The following is a 17,484-nucleotide window of genomic DNA, read 5'->3' on the forward strand; positions in this document are numbered from 1 at the left end:
TAGATGAGGAGGTATTCGCCCCCAAGAAACCCTCCCCACCCCAAGCGTTTTCCAATCTTATCGATCATTTGTTATACCCTGGTGCAAAACCACCCGATCGCCCTCTCACATCTAGAAAGTAGAATTCGCAATCCGAAATAAAATTCTTGAGTACCTTATTAATGGAGTTCCCATCTCCTAGAGTCCCTTGCAGAAAAATTACATCCAATCTCTCCGAATTTAACAATATTTTTAGCACTAATTTTTTATCCGGGCTGGCCAGACCCCTGTAGTTGAAAGAGAGGCACTTCATGGGATAATATTTGCAAGGTTTCCCTTTGCTCTAAGGACCCGATCAATGGGATTCTAGATACCTGAAGCCACCTCAATGCCAACCCTTTTGATGTCTTTTGATAAGTGGGATTGTCTTCCCCTGGGGGGCTTCGAAGGGTAAGATGGGGGAGGGTCCACATCCAAGCCAAAAGAAGGGGACAAGGAAGAGGGTAAAGATCGCAGATTGTAGCGGTGAGCACCATAAGAGGCAGGACTATCACTGGAATCCAAAGAAGGTACATTCTGAAAAATGGCTTGGGGGGTATAATGGGATGGAGTAGGAGTAGTTACCACGAGACAGATTATGGGACACAATTTTCCGACCCCAGATCTCGGACTCGAAAAACACATAGAAGAAGATGCAACAGAAAACTGACAATCATTTGTAAATAGAGGAGAGGGAGGAATTGTACCAGAGAACGGAGCAAAGCCTCTGGAGCGTGATTTGGTGATCGTAGCTGTAGAGGTCCCAGAATCAATCTGTGAGAGCGCCCCCCAAGAAACACTCTGGTCCGGCACTGGAGCATCAGGAAGGGTTGCCGATGAGGAAACCTCCATCTCCACCGTTTGGGTGCCCGCCGAAACAAAGATCTCGAGGGACTCAACTGCTTACAAATAATCAGTGGACAATATCTGTACAGATGGCCAACCTCATGAAAATTCCTGCTCCTAAACGGGATACCCACATAGTCTAGTATCTGCCATCTGATGATCTCGCTCATTTGACAGCTGTAGCTCTTAACTAAACCTACTTGGGTATCCAAGTGCACTAAAATTCTGGCCATTTCTAGGCAGCCAGAGTCCTCATACGTTCTATCATGATCATTTTTTACTCCCAAATCGTCCCCAATACACCTGAAAATATTCTCTGCCCAAAATTGAAGCGGGAGTCCAGGGAGACGTACCCATATTGGCCCAGTCCCCAAATTTTCCTTTTCCGGATTAAAAAGAGGCGTCCAACGTTTAAGCAGGACATGAGTCATCTCAATGTGCCAATATCATGTCAACACCCAATCCACCAGCTCTAGCAGAGGAAAAATGAGTGCAAACCAGCCCCGAGACATGGTTATGACAGCTGGGATTTGCTCCATTACGTTCCCCCATACCTCTACTGTCCATTTTTTTAAACGCCCCAAGGTGCAGTTTCGGCCATGGACCTTTCCCACCAGCATTGTGCGTTTCGTCAACATTGCTTGCTCCATGCCTATGCCTACCCCAAAAACCAGCAGCCTGCCACGTTCCCGCGTCTTTGATGACTTTGATCTCTTTCCCACTGTAGGGCTAGAGTGTGATCTTGAGATTTGTTGAGGTCCTTCCGCCTGTGGGTTATCATCTAAGTCAGAAGCCCTTATGTCTTCCAGCTTTGAATCCTTCCTTGTGATGCCACCAAAAAACCCTGAAGGGTGAGTATTGCAAGTGGAAACAGTTGGTGGGAAACCTTCGGTAAAAGTCTTAGTTGCCTTGAAGAGTTGATTCGAGGAGTCCTTTGAAACCAGAATTGTTCTGCTTGTCCTTGCTACAGATACCCCCGTACTACCCAGAAGCGCCTTTGCACTCTGCTGATTATTTTCCCAGGTCTGTAGGTCCGGTGGTGATGGGATAATTAAGAAAGGTGAGTCAGAACCCTCACCTGGGTTTATCAACCCATCTATCACTGCTGTTGCTGGTTGTGAAAAGCCTAAACCCCGCAAAGTCACCTCCATGTCATCCATCATCAATGAGAGATCAACTACCTGCACATTCGGTAGAAGAGTTGTTTATGGTTCCTTCCCAGAACATGACATGGGGTTTACTTCCACCCAGAAGTCCGAAGGGGTCAAGTTGTTTGAACAATAATCAATCAAATCCACCTCCATACATAAAAACAAAAACATTGTTTTGTTTGCTGGTGTAGTTCCGATAAAGCCGGGTCAAAACCCCCATAGGAATTGACCCCTGGTGAAGTTTAAGAACTCCAGAGACCTGCCGCCAGTTTGCAAACCAAAACTGCCACAAACAACACCTTACTAATGTTAATTATTAACACATTAATTTAAAAATTAAATATAAATTTAAAATATTAATAATATTCAATTTATAAAAACCTAAATTAAGAGAAAATTGTATCACTTTTTACAAAACCACAAGAAAACATCTTTCAGTTTATATAGTTTAAAAGTTCTTGTTATGTATTTAAGATTACTTTTGAAAATATAATTTTCAATTTGGTAAATTATTGTTCACATTATTTATTTTTTAAAATCTTGTTTTGTATTAAAGATTAATTTTGAAAAAATAATTTTCAATTTTGGGAAATCATTGTTCAAATGTTTTAACTTATTTTCTGTATTTAAAATTACTTTACTTATTTTACCTATTTTAATTTTTCCGCAATTTTGAAAAGTTTTATCTATTTGTTAATTTTGAAATTCAACTATATTTTAAAAACCATGAGATTAACACTGTTCTTTTTTGTAATTTATTAAGTTTGTGAAAAATAAATTTTTAAATTTTTTTTTTAAATTTATTAAGTTTGTGAAAAATGACTTTTTAATATGTATTTAAAATTACTTATTTTAATTTTTCCTCAATTTTGAAAAGTTTTATCTATTTGTTAATTTTGAAATTCAACCATATTTTAAAAACCATGAGATTGTTTTTTTTTTTGTAATTTATTAAGTTTGTGAAAAATAAATTTTTAATCTTTGTAATTTATTAAGTTTGTGAAAAATAACTTTTTAATATGATTTTAATTGATGAATTGAAATTCATATATATCTAATTACTTTATTTTTATTATATATCAACAAATATATTAAAAAAAAGAGAATCGACTTTCTATCAATTTTTTTTGGATGGTCTACTACATCTCAAGTTTCATCTCCTAATAAAGTTGATATGAAGATTTAGATATCTTGGGGCATAATGAAGAATTTGATATCTTGGGGCATAATGAGAATGTGATGAAGAATGTCAAGGGGGGGAACCTAGCACCCAAAAGAAAAAGAAAAATGAAAGTAACAAGAGAGTTTCGTGAGCAATGGAAAATTAAGTATAAGTGGTTGAGAGAGGCAAAGCATGAAGGAAAAACAATTATGAAATGCATATATTGTGAAACACATAAGGCAATAGGACCATGGGGAATTGACACTGGTTGCTCTACCTTGCAACATGATTCTATAGTTGTTCATGCTAGTTCAAGCATCCATAAACTTTCACAAGCAAAGTGGATATGTGGAAATGAAAAGAAAGCAAAGCCTATTACAGAACACATTGCATGCATTGATGATAGGAACAAAGAAAGAGTCATCACTACTATGAAATTAGTGTATTGGATGGTGCAAGAGGATGTACCACTCTCAAAATATGAATCCCTTTGTTTGTTTTCAATGTCTTTACAAACGCCAAATATGCCAAAGAATAAAGATTATACACCCTACACAAATCACATGGCTGCAAAATAATTCATTTTTTCCATATCCCAATATCTTGAAGAGCTACAAATTTAAAAAATGTTAGATAACCCTTTCTTTTCATTGATGCTAGATGAAAGTACAGATCGTAGCTTAGAGAAACATCTTGTGGTTTATGCCACATTTTTAAACTCAAAAGGATTGGGGCCTCCAATTTCACAATTTTTAAAGCTCATAAATGTTTGTTATGGAAGAGGGAAAACAACTTATGATGCAATCAAACATTTAATGGAATTAAGGGGTCTTTCAAAAGAAAGATTGATAGCAGTTTCCACAGATGGTGCTTCTTCAATGGTTGGTAATGAAAATGGTTTTATTACTTTCTTGAAGAAATATGTACCTAATATTCTAGATGTTCTTTGCATTGCTCATCGTGAAGCTTAGGCGCGTCAAATGCTTCAAAAAGAATACCTGAATTATTGTTTGTTGAGAAGTTAGCAAATAAATTCTATTCTTGGGTGCAAAATTCTACAAAAAAAGGTCAAATTATTGCTCTACAAGAACTTATGCAACTTGAAACTCTTCAAGCTCTCCAAATCCATGGAGTTAGATGGATTTCAAGGGGACAAGTCATTGAAAGACTTGTTGTACTTATGCCTCCCATATTAACATTGTGGAAAAATGAAAGAAAATACTCATGGTATGATAAGGAAAGGATCTTTTACTTACAATTTTTTTTTTTTTTTACATATTCTTGCAGATATAATGTGTGAATTAAACAAGTTTAACAAGCAATTCCAAGAAGAGTACATTGATGTCACCTCTTTAGGGGTAGCCATAGATGTCACTGTAAACACTTTAAAAAGGTGGTTTTTAAGAAGTGACACATTTGCAAATGGCACATGTTGTTTATATAAATTTTTAGATGCCTCTAAATTTGACTTTCTAGAAATTTGTGATAAGGAGAGGCTTGTTCACAAGCATGCATTACAGTTTGTAGAAATTCCACATGCATATGGTGATTGTGTTGATATGCAAAATCAATCATGGAAACCCTGTATTGAAGGTTCAGTGGAGAGTTGCAAACAACTTGCAAAAGATTATGTTCAATCTCTTGTAGAGAGTTTGAATGGAAGATTCCCTGATCTTGCATTTTTCAACTCTGAAAGGTTCTTTAGCCCTTGCCATTATTTAGAGGATGTTCATAGTAGAGAACAAAATTCCAAGCGTTGGCTTGAAAATATTTTTCAACAATTACAAAATTCTTATTATGAAAGTGAAGAAAACAAAACAACATATGATTTTGAAGCTTGTTTGAAAGAGTTGCATCTGTTTGTTGGCACTCTTCGTGTTAACTATGAGGGATCATCCATGAAAGATACTTGGAGGATTTTTTATGTTACATGATTGCATACAAATTTTCCTAACATGTCAATATTATGGCACGCAATACTTACTATTCCTGCAAGTACAGTCACATGTGAGAGAGGGTTCTCAAGAAAAAACATAATAAAGGATCCCCGAAGAACAAAACTATCATTAACTGCATTGGATGACTTGATGTGAGTGTCCTTAACTGGGCTTGATTCATCAATGGTGGAATGGGATAGAGTATATGACATCTGGAAAGATGCTAAAGAAAGAAGAATCTTAAATATTTAAAGTTTTTGCTTTTATGTTTATGTTTGTAATGGTATTGTGTTTTGACAATTACCTCTTTTGGTGAAACTATCCAAAGTTTAGTTTGTTTACATGATAATATTGAATGTAATTTTTGAACATTTACATAGTTCATGCATATTATGTATTATGTTTTTTGTTTGAAACTTATTTCATAAATATTGTTCTTTTAATGGGGACACTTATAACACTAGCGAAAAATGCCATGCCACTCTATTTCGAGTACAAATTATTTATGTTTTCACAGCGTTGCAAGGCAAGTCCAAGGAACTTTGGGATCAAAGGTTTGACGGAGTTTAAATGAGTGCTGAAATATTTAAGGTTGGATGCCGAAGGTAAGTTTTAAATTTCTTCTTATTTGAAGCCATTGTCTTTGCTTCCGCCATTGGAATGGTCAACATAGTCAAATTTGTTTTATAATTTTTTTTTTCACACGAGTGCCTATATATTACATAAAAATATAACTATATTAAAAATATTTATTTGTCTTAAAGGTTATTCACAGTCATAGTGGAAAATCGTATATTGAACAACACTGTAATTTCTATGAACATAATCATGAAACAATTATATAATGTTTTGTTATGTAAATGTAAGTTTCAAGAAATTTGTGATTACAGAAGGCTTAACGGAGAAAAAAACATTCGACCAAGTTTTTTGATCAGGGTTTTTCTTTAGGGTTTTGTCGCTGGTCACCATGGCGGGGCGTGGAGGAGGGAGTTCAACTCCCTCCTACAGTCAAGTGGTTGCGGACAGAAGCAAGGGAGTTGGATCACATCGCTTCAAGAAACCAACGGAGGTGGTAACAGAGGCTAAGAATATAGAAAAATTGGAAACTATCAGACCTCAAGGACAGGAAGAGAATCATGAGGAAGCTAGTAAGGAGAAGAGGACAAAAGTTAGCAGTCTGAAAGTTGCTCCTATGAGTACATCAGGGTTCTGTAAACCCAAGTCGACTATTCCTCGAGCCATTTTGTTAGGGTCCCACCCTAATCCCCTTATTTATGTAATGGGATCATGTCATAGTCAAGAGTCAATAAAGCCCATATTAATAATTGTAAGTGGTTAATCCGCAATTAATGACAGAACCACAGTTAGTTGCAAATGGGTCGTAGTATTAGATAGATGGTATTAATAAAACCCACGGTATTGGCCCGTGGTATTGCATGTATGAGTCATATATAAAGGATAGAGACTCCCTGCGAGGAGCATCGTGTCTTATTTTGTAGTCGAGCTCTGCTCTATTGGAGGTTGTCCCCTCGAAGAGGCAAGTGAACATTACTCTCTGAATAATAAAATCATTGCTAATATGTGTTCTGGGCATCTTTTCTTCGCATATTCTGTATTTGGGTATCATTTTGCAGGTTAAGAGCATAACAAGTGGTATCAGAGCACTTTCCAGGGCCGGTGGGATCTCCATTTCTTAGCAATTTTTTTTTTTTGGCTAGAGACGTGTTCCGGCGTCTTTAAACCACGGGATCTATCGTTGAACGCATAAACCTGCGGATTTGGGGAGGCATGCACGCAGGAAATACAAGAGGTGGTCACGTCTGTTGGACTCCCTTGTAACCCCTGTGGGTACCCCTTCGAATAGTAGCGCATTAGACAGAACCGCGCACGGATTGCCTTCCACGTACCCTCTGGGTATATCGGAAGCCCCCTAGGCTCCCTTGAAACCTCGCCATAGATAAACCGTTGGTCGTCTTGCGGCTACAGTACACTGAGAACAACACTCGGGGAGATTACTCGCCCGTACGATAGGGTAGTCGGGTTGTACGGCTAAGGGTAAGGTCGATCCTCCTTAGTTAGAGCCCTGAAACATTGGGCCAAGTACTACTGCCAGACCCTTATGTATATTGCGATCTGTAGCACCGGAAACTCCTCAAGACCTTAGTTCCCTTTTCTATCGGGGGATCACATAGCATCTCTTCCAGATCCGCCTGTGCAAAGGGGTGCAGTAGCAGCAGACATCAGTCCCGCAGTCTCGAGTTCGCACATCAGCCATTCCGATCTATTAGATCCATCAGATCCACAGAAGCAGTCTGTTCCGCCATCAGATCCGCCATTCAGAACTCTCAGATTCCCCAGATCGGAGTCGTTGTGAAGGGTTCCTATACCAGGGTATAATTTTCGCAGGACTTTTGGCCACGTTGACATTTTGAGGATTTGGCCACTGCAGTATTGATAAGGAAGGAGTAAAACTCCATTTGGAGTTTTCAAAAAAAAAAAAGTGTGAGATCTTTCGGGGTGCTTATTGGTGATCTAGCTCATCAGAATCAGGACGACGAGCTGAGAACGGTGGTACCATTCACTTCTTAGTGAAAATTTTTTAGGCGGTCCCAATTTTCAAAAAACCTGGTTGGTGTATGGTAGAAACTAGAGCTCAAGCGATGGCCAATGAAAGGATGGACAAATTTGAAGAATCAATGCACAACCTCCACCTTTAGCTTACCGGACTATGTAACATGGTCGAGAAAATAGTCCTGAAGGGTAAGGAGCAAGCCCACGAGGAGGAGTATAATGGCACTAAACACAATGAGGGTGAGTCTAGCCACTCTCCTCACATCTGGCACACTCACCCACCACCCAGTTAGCGACCTCCCAAGTTGGATATGCATAACTTTGACGGCTCTCACCCGTCGGCATGGATAGCACAAATGGAGCAGTATTTCAAACTGAATCGCATCTTCGATGATGAGACTCAACTTATGTTAGGGAGCATGTACTTGGACAATGAAAGGTGGCAATGGTGGGAATGGCATCAAAGTTGCACTGGACCTTTTAAGACTTGGACCAAATTCACCAAAGCTCTTCAAGACCGCTTTGACCAGGAATCATCTTTTTTGGGTCGTCTTACTAAGCTCGACAGACTGGTACAGTGGATGAATATATTACAACTTTTGAAGCCTTAGCCTTCCACACTTGGGGTCTCTCAGATGTGTTCTACATGGAATGTTTTATCAGCGGTCTTAAAGAAGCTATCAAAGCCCAAGTCCTACTGCACCACCCTCCTACATGGACTGAGGCTTGCAAGGTCGCTCGTAAAGTGGAACATGCATTAGCATCCCAATACAGTGGCCCAAATTTCTCCGCTAAAGGTCGCCCCCACAGGCTCACAACACGACTCAAACACTTAAGGTCCAAAAGGTGTCACCTGCGGAAATGGCCGAAAGAAGAAAGCAAGGCCTATGTTTCTACTGTGATGAAAAATACTCCCCAAGTCATAAATGCAAGGAGCCCAAATTTTTTCAAATTGATGCCACTGACTACAGCTCAACAGAGGAAGATCCACCACTGGAGGAACATGAGAAGCTAGAAGAAGACAACCAAAAGGACAATGTCTCTGATGAACCAGTTATTTCGTTGCATGCTTTGGCAGGGATTTCTTCCCCTCAAACTCTCAAAATCAGAGGTTTTATTAAACATCGCCCAGTAGTAGTCTTGATTGATAGTGGAAGTACACATAATTTCATCCATCAAAAAGTAGAAGAAGCAGTGCATTGTTTTGTACGAGCAGTTTCTAACTTCCAAGTTCAAATTGCGGATGGAGGCACAATGAAATGTGAAGGGCGCTGTGAAAATGTCAAACTTCAAATGGGGGATTATCAGTTGAAAATGCACATGTTTTCCATACACATGGGGGGTTGCGACATTGTCCTCGACGTTGAATGGCTCTGCACTCTTGGGCCAATCACAATGGATTTCCAGGAGTTATATATGAGTTTTAAGCAGAACAACTACACACATACCCTCGGTGGACTCCAGGCGGGAGCCCCCTCTATCATCAGCTCGCATAGGATGGAAAAATTGTTAAAAAAGGGCAATCATGGAGTTGTATCTCAATTTAATGCCATCCAGGCAGTCGAAACCAAGCCTCTGCCAATTCATCCTGAGATGCAACCGATTTTAAATAACCATCTGCCGGTCTTTGACAAGCCTCATGAGCTTCCACCCTCGCGAGGGGAACATGATCATAGAATCACCTTGGTTCCAGGGGCCCAACCCCCAAATGTGTGCCCATACAGATATCCGTCCACCCAAAAGAATGAAATAGAAAAAATCATCAAGGAACTTTTGGAAGCAGGTGTCATTCGTCCCAGCATTAGTCTTTATTCATCCCCAGTGGTCATGGTGCTCAAGAAAGATGGGGAGTGGCGGATGTGTCTCAACTTCGGGGCCCTCAATAAGTTGACAGTCAAAGATAAATTTCCCATCCTGGTGGTTGATGATTTGCTGGATGAACTCAATGGGGCTCAATTCTTCACTAAGCTGGATCTTCGCTTAGGCTACCACCAAATTCGCATGAAGGAAGTCGACATCCCTAAGACTGCTTTCCGAACTCATGAAGGCCATTATGAATTCCTGGTCATGCCATTTGGTCTTTGTAATGCCCCCTCTACTTTTCAGAGCCTTATGAACCACATTCTCAAACCATATCTCAGGAAATTTGTCCTTGTCTTCTTCGATGACATCCTCATCTATAGTTGCACTTGGGCCGCACATCTTCAGCATGTAGATCTACTCTTGCAACTGCTCCGTAAGCATAAATCATTTGTCAAGATGTCCAAGTGTTCGTTTGGCATGGCAGAAGTAGAGTATTTGGGCCACATTGTGGGGCGGGAAGGTGTCAAGGTGGACCCCAAAAAGATCCAGGCAATGCAGGAATGGCCTCAACCTAAGACCTTGAAGAGCTTGAGAGGATTTTTGGGTCTCACAAGCTATTATCGTAAATTTGTCCGCAACTATGGTCACATAGCGAAGCCCCTCACCCAACTCCTAAAGAAAAATTCATTCTTCTGGAATGAGGAAGCACAACAGGCCTTTAAAGCTCTAAAAAATGCCACGTGTTCCACTCCAGTCTTAGCACTACCTGACTTCACCAAATCTTTTGTCTTTGAATGTGATGCTTCGGGTATAGGTATTGGGGCAGTCTTAATGCAAGAAGGGCGACCGTTGGCCTTCACAAGCCAACAACTCAGTGGGAGGAATCTGGGCCAATCTACCTACAAGAAGGAAATGATGGCCATCTTACATGCAGTCGAGACCTGACGACCTTACTTATTGGGGCGACGTTTCCAAATCCGCACATATCATCACAATCTTAAATATTTTTTGGAGCAACGCCTATCCTCCCCACAACAAAATAAATGGCTAGCCAAAATGCTGGGATATGATTATGAGATCATTTACAAGAAATGGAAAGACAATAGTGTAGCAGATGCATTATCTCGCCAATTTGAGGAGGAAAGTTGTCTGCTGGCAATTTCTCTCCCCATTCCAGACTGGATTGAAGAGGCTCGCAGGGAATGGTTTTCACACCCCGAGCTCTCCCAACTCATTTCTCAACTGCAGGTAGATCCAAATTCCACCAAGGGCTACTCGTGGCAGGATGATATTCTTCGCTACAAGGACAGAGTCGTGATATCACCAACATCCACCCTCAAAAGTCGCATTTTGGCAAAATTGCACTCATCTCCCATTGCAGGACATTCGGGCTTTCAGAAGACATATGCTCGCACTAGAAGATCCTTTTTTTGGACAGGCATGAAAAAGGACATCCTTACTTTCGTAGCAGAATGTGATGTCTGTCAACGCCACAAAGGGGAAACCGTCAACACACCAGGCACATTACAACCATTTCCCATTCCGGCATCAATTTGGACGGAGGTTTCTATGGATTTCATTACAGGTCTTCCAAAGTCAGGGAACAAGTCAGTCATCATGGTGGTTGTGGACCGACTGTCGAAGTATGCTCATTTCTGCGCCCTACCCCACCCATTTACACCAACTTTGGTTGCTCAATCTTTCATGGATCAGATCTTCAAATTGCATGGCATGCCCACTTATATTGTGTCCGACCGCGACCCGATCTTTAGCAGTAATTTTTGGCAGGAACTCTTCAGAATACAAGGCACTCAACTAAAACTCAGTACTTCCTATCATCCGCAAACAGATGGTCAAACCGAAGCCGTCAACAAATGTCTAGAAACCTACCTTAGGTGTTTCACTTCAGAAAAGCAACACCTTTGGGTACAGTGGCTACCTCTGGCTGAATGGTGGTATAACACCAACTATCATGCCACCACCAAAATGACTCCCTATGAAGCAGTATATGGTCAACTCCCGCCTTCACCTACTTCGTATCTCAAGGGATGCTCAAAAGTACAAGCAGTGGATCAACTCCTACAACACCGAGCAACCATGCTCGCCCATCTTCGAGAGAATCTTCATCAAGCTCAGAACCGCATGAAGCAACAGGTAGACCAGCATCGCTCAGAGCGCCGATTCAAGAACGTAATGAGGTCTTTTTATGGCTCCAACCATATAATCAAACATCACTCAAAGACAAGGGGTGTCAGAAACTCTCTCCCAAATTCTACGGACCATATCAAGTACTTCAGCGCATTGGAGAAGTGGCCTACAAGTTGGCCTTGCCACCTACTGCAAAAATCCATCCAGTTTTCCATGTCTCATGCCTTGAGAAAGTGATTGGGAAAAATTGCAGAATTCAGATCAGTCTACCTGAATTGGACGAAGAAGGGTCCATCTGGCTTCAACCCGAACAGGTCCTAGACACACGAGACAAGCAACTGCGCGGCCGCGTGATTAAGGAAGTCCTCGTCAAATGGAAAGACACCTCTCCGGAAGATGCAACTTGGGAACCAACCACTATTCTTCAGCAGTTTCCGCAGCTTCAGCCTTGAGGACAAGGCTAGTCTTAAGGGGGAGGGCATGTTAGGGTCCCACCCTAACCCCCTTATTTATGTAATGGGATCACATCATAGTCAAGAGTCAATAAAGCCCATATTAATAATTGTAAGTGGTTAATCCACAATTAATGACGGAACCACAGTTAGTTGCAAATGGGCCGTAGTATTAGATAGATGGTATTAATAAAACCCACGGTATTGGCCCGTGGTATTGCATGTATAAGTCATATATAAAGGATAGAGACTCCCTGCGAGGAGCATCGCGTCTTATTTTGTAGTCGAGCTCTGCTCTATTGGAGGTTTCCCCCTCGAAGAGGCAAGTGAACATTACTCTCTGAATAATAAAATCATTGCTATTCTGTGTTCTGGGTATCTTTTCTTCGCATATTCTGTATTTGGGTATCATTTTGCAGGTTAAGAGCATAACACATTTTAAGTGACCCAGCGCTGCAGGTGTACAGAGACCACATGTCGGAATATGTTGTTATCTGTAAATTTATGGGGATTTTGCCGATGGAGAAGGCTTTGCAAGCATGGATAAGGAAACACTGGAAACCAAAGGGGTAAATTAACCTTCACCTTGGGTCCAAGGGCTTCTTCACGGTGGTGTTCACAAGCTTAGCGGATAAAGGCAGAGTGTTCGAGGGAGGACCCTATTTTTACGCTTCTACATGCCTTTATATGAGACCATGGGTAATGAACTTTGTCCCAGAATCAGAAACTTTCACCTTGGTGCCAGTATGGATAAGATTCTATTCCCTTCCCTTAGATTATTGGCTGTCAGAGTCTCTAAAAGCTATCGGAAACACGCTAGGGCATTTTATAAAGATCTCAGATGCTACTCTAAGAGGCAAATACACTTCCTTCGCCCGAATATGTGTGGAAATGGAATTATCTGGGGCACTTCCAGATGAAATCATTTTAGAAGTGTATGACGAGGAATGGGTGCAAGCGGTGGACTATGAACACGTTTTAGGTGCTGTAAGTGCCATGAACACGTGCACCTATACAGGGACTGCCCATTGAACAAGCTGGAGAGTAATACGAAAGCCACTATAGGGAAGTATCCTGAAGATTTTACTAAGGTTGGGGGTAAAGGGAAAGGAGGCAAGTGGTACCAAAAGAAAATTAATGAAGACGGACAACCAAGCCACAATAGTTTCAGTTTCTTAGAAGAAGAAGTCGAAAACAACGCGACAAACTAGGAATCAGAGAATATTCCCACTCAGAAGGAAAGGGATGCTAATATGGAGGATATACCAGAAAAAAACAAACAAAAGGATGATACGCTGAGCATTATGGAGCTTAGTAGGGACCACGAGATGACCCCAAGTGAGGTTGGAACGAAAGACCATGAACTGCAAGAGATTCTAGAGAGGGAGAATTTAGATCTAGGAAACTGGAGCAGGGAATCACCAAAGGGGTAGACTCTTTGCCAAAAGAGGAGTTTGACAGGGTTCAAAAACTCTTCCTCTGGAGATCACAAATGAAGTTTTTTGTAGTCAAAAGAAACCATGATATCCAGGAGAATATGGGAGTGAAAATGATGGAGGATACACCAATGCATTCTTCCAAGAACCCAGGTAGAAAAAAGAGGAAGAAAAAAAATAGAATGAGCTGCTGATCGAATGTGGGAAACTTATGATTAACTCAGGTGAGATGAGGGATCTTACCAGTTACTCCTTTACAAACCTTTCTTAATGAAGCTTACAACCTGGAACATTAGGGGTCTAGGAAGTAAAAGGAAATAAAGAACTCTTAGCAATAGAATGAAAGAAGAAAAATCAGGTATGGTTTTTATTTAGGAAACAAAATGTTTGATAGACAAGATCAGAGAGATACACAACAAATGGTTAATCAAGTATGAGTATCTAGAGGTTAAAGCAGATAACTCAGCGGGTGGGATTCTTACTCTATGGGATCCTCAAAAACTTGGAATCCTGGATGCTGAAGCTTCTAGGAACTATCTATCGCTAGTGATTCAACCTTTGGGTGATAAGGAGATCTACATGATCACTAACGTCTACGGTCCTAAAAAACTAGAAGACAAACTTAAGCTTCTCACCTCCCTTGAGAAGCTGAGAGAGAGATATCCTGATATGCCATGGATTTTGGCTGGGGATTTCAATATGATTAGATATCCTACAGAGAAAAAAGGCGGTACCAAAAAACTAGGCAGAGACTCCATTGCCTTCTAGAACTTCATGAATAACATGGGGCTAGTGGACATCGAAACAATAAATGGCTCTTTTACTTGGAATAATAAGAGGGAAGGGGATTCTCAAGTCGCCTCTAAACTAGATAGATTCATAATATCAGAGGACCTCTTTCTCACAGGCCTTGATATGTCAGCTTTAATCCTTCCCTTCGGAGGCTTGGACCACTGGCCTGTCCAGCTTGAAGCTAATTTCATGGGTACACCGAGGAACAAACCTTTTAGGTTTGAAAATGTCTAGCTCTCTCACCTTGACTTCACCAGAAATATTGACAAATGGTGGGCGGACGATATGCCCAATCAAGGCACTAAAATGTTCATGTTGCAGCAGAGACTTAAACACATCAAATCTAGGCTTAAAGATTGGAACAAAAAAGAGGTTGGTAATATTTTTAAAGCCAAAAGAGAAGTTGAGCAGAAACTCCAGGAGATTAATCAAATCATCATCTCAGAAGGTTTTATCGAGGAACGAAAAATTCAAGCTAACTCTCTTCAGAACGAATGGGACGATCGATGCATGCAAGAGGAGATTTTTTGGAGACAGGAATCGAGGGTGCAACGTAATAGAGAAGGAGAAAGAAACAAGAAGTTTTTTCATAGATAAACCTTGGATAACAGATCTCATAAAAGGATTTCAAAACTTAAATATTCTCAAGGGAAAGATCTCGTCTCTCACAAAGAAATGGAATCTGTCCTAGTTCAACACTTCCTTAGCATAACAGAGGAGCCTCTCGTCGACAGATCTCAGTTCATTAACAAATTCACAAAGTTCATTCCTAAGCTTGTAACCAGGGAAGACAACCACAATCTTAACAGGCCAGTGTCTGAAGAGGAGGTTAGTGAAGTTATCAATGAGATGCAAAATGGGAAAGCTCCTGGCCCTGATGGTTTCAATGTGGACTTCTTCAAAGCTTGCTGGAAAACAATCAAACAAGATATCCTTGATGTTGTGGAAGACTCTAGAAGATCCAAAACTGTTTTGAAAGCTCTTAATGCCTCTTTCATAGCTTTGATTCCAAAGCAGGAAAAATCTATGACACTGAACAGATTCAAACCCATAGCCTTATGTAATGTGGTGTACAAAATTATTTCCAAAGTGATCGCTAACAGACTCAAGCCTCTTCTTCTTGCTCTCATCTCAAAGGAGCAAACTGGATTTGTGGAAGGAAGACAGATTCTCAACAACATCATACAAGCTCACAAGGTGGTACACTCTCTTAAGAGCAATAAGCAAGCTGGTATGATCATGTAACTTGACCTAGCGAAATTTTATGATAAGCTAAGATGGTCTTACATCAGGGCAGTGCTAAGAGCTTATGGCTTCAACCACAACTGGATAAGATGGGTTATGGCCCTTGTATCCACGGCCAAATTCTCCATTTTGCTTAACGGATCTCCCTCTAGAACCTTTATGCCTTCTAGGGGTCTCAAACAAGGGGGTCCACTCTCCCCCTTCCTCTTTGTTCTCATGATGGAAGGGCTAGGCAGAGCGATCAAAATGGAAAATTCTGAAGGAAGAATCCAAGGTCTGAAACTTACCCTGGATGGTGCTTCTTCTACTCATCAACAATTTGTTGATGACACAATGCTGCAAGGCATTCCTATGGTTAAGGAAGCTAAAGCTTTCAAATAAATCCTGAACGAATTTGCATTGGCCATTGGTACAAAGGTAAGCCTTAACAAATCAAAGGTGTTCTTTTATAACACTGGTATTGCTATTCAGAGGAACCTCACTAGAATTCTTGGGTTTCAAAGGGATCAGTTACCTTCCAAGTACCTTGGAATGCCTCTTACTGACAAACCTCTGAGCAAGGGAGTGTGGGAGTCGGTAACTAATAAACTTCAGGACAAAGTCAGGAAATGGACCTACAGGTCTTTGAATTTGGCAGGGCATCTTGTGCTTACAAAGGTTATCCTACAGGCTATACCCATTTTCATGTTTTCAGCTCTTCCTGCTCCTAAAGGAGTTATGCAACAAATCAGGAGTATTCAACGAGATTTTATTTGGGGCAAAGGGGAAGAGAAAAAGAAGTGGGCTTTGGTAGCTTGGGACAAGCTCTGCAAACCTAAGGCCCATGGTGGTTTGGGGCTTCATGACCCTGAAATCCTCAACAGAGTTTCGGGAGCCAAACTTTGGTGGAGGTGGCTCAAGGAATCAGCCACCCCTTGGGCCAAGCTTTGGAAGCAGAAATATGCAAATAATTGGCAGGAGAGGGATCATATCCGAATGTCAGGGCTCATCAAGGGCTCCCACATTTGGAACCTTGCTTGGGAGAATAGAGCCATTGTCTAGTAGCATAGTTTCTGGGAGATCCGAGCTGGGAACCTTGCACGGTTTTGGGAGGATAACTGGCAGCAGGAACCAAATTTGTTTAGGGAAGAACTAACCACTCTAAAAAATGACACTGACAACAAAGGTTTACTTATGGTAAGTGACTTCTGGGATCAGGTAAGGGACAATGGTAAATGGAGAATGTGGAAGGATCTTGGTTATAGTGAAGAGAGTCCTTTGAAGGCCCAGGCGGATTCTCTTGCTCTTGACTTGGAGCAGAGGAAGATTTTGGTGTCATCCTCGTCTGACCAACTGAGATGGGGTTGAAACATCGAACGCACCTTTAACCTCAAAGAAGCTAAATGCATGTCCCTAGGTTTTGATTATCCAAACCCTGATCAGGTTTGGAATGACCTTTGGCAGAACTCACAATGGATGAAAATCAAGTTGTTTATGTGGTTGGTTCACCAAAAGAAAATTCTTACATGGGAGAATCTTATGAAAAGGGGCTTTGTTGGCCCATCCAAATGTCATCTATGTGGCTTACAGGAGGAGATGATGGAACATTTACTAAACCTCTGCCTCTTCACCTCTACCTTGTGGGATTGGGTGGTCTCAGTCTTCAGGCAAACTGATAGGGACAGACTCAGCAACACCAACACTTTGAAGAATTGGAGGAAAGACTTCTCAGGTAATGAAATCATTAACAAGGGTTGGACTTTGGTTCCAGGCTTTATTATCTGGGATGTCTGGAAAGAACGATTTTCAAGAACAAAATAGGCTCGACCCAGAACATCATTGTCCAAATTTTACGATAGGTCAAAGATACAGTAGGAGCCCTTATGCGGCAAAATTCCTGAGGACCCTCCTTTGCCCTAGGATGCTCGCATACTGCTGCAATTG

This window comes from Pinus tabuliformis, chromosome 4_2 (assembly GCF_031772625.1).
Source record: "Pinus tabuliformis cultivar Carrire ecotype Pingquan chromosome 4_2, CPIR1, whole genome shotgun sequence".
Taxonomy (NCBI): Eukaryota; Viridiplantae; Streptophyta; class Pinopsida; order Pinales; family Pinaceae; genus Pinus; species Pinus tabuliformis.